Source organism: Octopus bimaculoides, chromosome 6, assembly GCF_001194135.2.
Source record: "Octopus bimaculoides isolate UCB-OBI-ISO-001 chromosome 6, ASM119413v2, whole genome shotgun sequence".
NCBI classification, from domain to species: Eukaryota; Metazoa; Mollusca; class Cephalopoda; order Octopoda; family Octopodidae; genus Octopus; species Octopus bimaculoides.
This window is the reverse complement of record NC_068986.1, coordinates 111,675,296-111,679,106: the sequence shown is the minus strand read 5'-3', so window position 1 is coordinate 111,679,106 and position 3,811 is coordinate 111,675,296. Positions and strand designations below refer to the sequence as shown.

Genomic DNA, 3,811 nt, shown 5'->3' with positions numbered 1-3,811 from the left:
TGTGTGTGTGTGTACATATACATGTATATATTAATCTTTTGTTACCGTTGATATTGTCATCATCATCATCATCGTGTATATTATTATTATTATTATTATTATTATTATTATTATTATTATTGCAACATTGCATGATGAAAGAATGTGGAATAATATTGAATTCAATGGCTGGAAATGAAGACATTGAAGAAGCGGTAGGTTGAAAGACGGAACACTCATATTATTGTTCTACAAAGGATATACTGTAGTGGGAATTTATTGCGTCAATAGATGGCAAGGTGATAACTATGGAGTCAGATCAATAGACGTACAGGTAAGGTAGTTGATTTGGCTTGTTTAAAGACTTTTCTTTCATTTTACATTAAGTTTTTAACCTTCGTTTTATTTTCATTTTACATTTTGTTGTTTCTGCAATTTATTCTATTTTCGATCAATAATTTTATTCCACGTGCAATTTTCGCTTTCTTTTATTAATTTTATCATTTTATGCTGTAAGTTTTTTTGTTTTTTTAATGTTAAATTCAAATAAAGGGAAATCACATTTGAATTATATCAGCGTTACTATCATTGACACATACGAATATATATACATATATTCATAGCCTTTTTGTCAGTTTCTTACAAATACACACACATACATGCACGCAGTCCCACAAACACATAATCGCATCGTGTCATAACGCTGCTATAAAATATGTAGATACTGCGCTAAGTTTTACGAGTGCGCTTTTTTTTATAACGTATTCAGCTATTCTGTAATTTGGTGCATTTTCATTTTTTTATGTCGTATACTCAGTTCGGTTTGTTTATTTTACGGTACGATGTATCTGATATTTACAAGTATCCTAGCATTTGTTTAATTATTTTGCTTTCATTTTGTAAATCATCTTGTGTGGAAGGAAATCTAAAATTTCTTCCAAAAATAGATTGATTTACTAATAGATTAAACCCGTGTGAACACTCACTTCCTGCTCTTCCTGATAGGCGTTTGATGTTGTGCTTAATGTAAGCAGTTGCGTTTCATCAATCGCTTATTGCTCTCATGCTTATATTTGAAACATGGCGTAATTGTGTTATCTAAATTAATACTTAAAATGTGTTGCTCGTTGATCTTGATTATATCAAACCACAAGCTGACGCATAAGGACATACATATTAACAATAAAATGAACGCTTCTTGCCAATCTTTCCACAATCCTTGAAGCCAGAATGCGTAACTCAACTACCAAGTCTCATACACTCATTGCAGTGCACAATCATGACTGTTGCATATTTCGTGACTTAAACCATTTAATCGAATAATCACATATCTTGCTTTCTCGCGTATGACCACGTATTTTGTACCAAGGAATCATTCCTGTACATTTCTTTACTTATCACACAGAACTCGGTTTGAGAAACGTTATTGATTACGTAATCATCTTATAATACACATTTTCTTTCCATGTCAGTTTTATTAAATACGGTTTACAAACCATAAGTTAACATAAACTTAATCTGATGGTAATTATTTAAGAACAAATGCTTATTGTTGAATGTATATTAGAGATAACGGACTAATGATTTAAATTCGTCAATGACGACAATATCAGTAAACATTTTCTCTGACACCTTATTGTCCACTAAACGAAAATACCTTCCTGTCAGATATGGAACCCCTAGAAAAACAAAACTGTTCTTTCTCAAATTACATGGTAGGCGTCTTGCATGAATGAGGCAATTGCATAATACAGATATAATTATTTTACTGCTGAATGAAACACGAACGGATTTAAACTTCTAATGAGAAACGGCATTATCATAAGCCTGCGCGTTCACGAATATTTGGAAGTGTTTGTGAATCTAAGAATTATATTCTTCTAAGTTAATGGGAAAGAACTAGTGAGGAAACAGTATTCCCCCTAACAAATTATAAAGACAAAAGACGAAATTAGAAGCAAAAATCATACATAAACAATGATTAATCTTGCAAACAACTGCTTTTTCAGATGCAGCTTAACTCAAGCACACGTTTATATATTTATCTGTGTCTGTTTACATCTGTCCGGCTGCCTATCTTTCTGGCTATCTATCTATGTGTCTGCGTCTCTGTTTCTACAGATATCTCTATATCTCTATCATTGTCCTTGTTTTTGTTTACCTATATCTATCAGCCTCTTTCTCTCACTTTATTTTCGACGGACTCATACACATAAAGAGAAAGATGCTTTTTTTTACATCTCTTGGTAACTGAGTTATACATTAAACTAGATAAAACAATAAAAGATCCTGCCTGTGTTTTTGCGTGCGAGATATTCCAATTCCGATCATTTCCAGGTTCCCGCTTGATGTATAACAACTAATCATATGATTCATATGCATAGGTAATGAAGTAGAGAGCTTTCTGCACCAACGTAGAGAAATGGCTGGTCATGCTAATGTATTCCTAAAGAATAGAGAGAGATGGGGAGAGCGAGCGCAAGAGGGAGACAACTAGACAAACCGAAAGGGAAACAAAAAGAGAGGAAATAGAAAAGTAGATGATTGTTCAAATTTACGTTAACTTTTGTAGATATTTGCCACACGGCACAATTGTTCATTGCTGATTTCTAAATAAGACCCAGAATATCAATACAGTTTATTCTGTATTTATAAAATGGTAGAAATAGTAGAGAGGGAATGCACTCTTCAAGAAGCAATGTGAAGATAGCGCAAGTAAATCTATAATGGATGCATCCCATTTCTAGATCTAACATAACTGATTACTCTTGTCCACCGAGGTGTTAAAATAATGATAACATGATATGACTTACCGACAAATTCATTCAAATAATTTGGAGCTCTGAGTATACTGTAATGGAATACGTTAAAAGGTAATGATAAATACGTAAATGCCTTTAACATATAAAATAGTGCTAAGTAGGAATGTGTTCAATATTAGCATTGGTCAGTATGGTATTCCTTGCCATAATATTTGTGCTTTCTCAGAAAGACAGCAAGAGAAATCTATCCTGACATTCATATCAGACAAAACTGTTCATCAACTTTACAAACCTAGAAGACTACATTACACCAGGAAAATTTCATTTGCCAAATGTGTAGATATTCTCTTTGCCTGTATTTCTGTTTAATTGTTAATGCTGGAAAGATATTTAATTAACTATAAGCATATTTTCAACAGCATGTCACATCTTCCAACCCAAATCCTGTCACAGCCTAAACCAGGATAAGAATATAAATAACTCTGTTTCTATACATGTCAAAATCTTTTAAGACAAATTGAACATTTATACATTCCGGCATCTGAGTAAATAAAGAGAGCAATAGTAATGTATAAATCTGCAATCATGTCTCAAAAGCCACTTTAGATATTGTTTTGAGACTATCAAATAAGAGGCAAGTGAAAATAATCTGTGGAGACTAAGCAATATGTTCTAGGTTTATAGGGTCACGCTTTTCACGGCAATAGTATATGGCTGACAGTGCTACATAATATGTAACAGGCGTTAAAAATAACAGGATCTTTTTTCTCCTACAATATTTTGGTGAAATATTGAAAGAAAATTGCAAGAAATAATGCAAAAACAATATTTTTCTTCAGTGTCTAAGATGGAAAGAGTGAACAGTTCATTTTTAATTGTATTTGCATGGCCTCTACTTCTGCAAGTGCAGTAGAGTCTTCGCTCTCGATTCCTTTATTTGTCAACATAAATGAGAAAAAAAAATAATCTCTCATGTGATGATTGTTGGAATGAGCGTCAACAATATCAGCACAAACTTATATAGTGCTTGAATATGCCGAGCTGGATGTCAAGTTCCGAGAAGGATATTT

At 32.7% G+C, this 3,811-nt stretch overlaps 1 long non-coding RNA gene across 1 annotated transcript in view; it reads left to right on the top strand.

The window, feature by feature from the left end:
- The first annotated feature begins 188 nt into the window (after window positions 1-188).
- The window catches only part of LOC106867584 (uncharacterized), a 59,636-nt gene continuing 56,013 nt past the window's right edge, over window positions 189-3,811 (top strand). The window contains exon 1 of the long non-coding RNA XR_001409165.2: window positions 189-313. This is a non-coding gene — a long non-coding RNA (uncharacterized LOC106867584). The remainder of the gene's footprint in view (window positions 314-3,811) is intronic.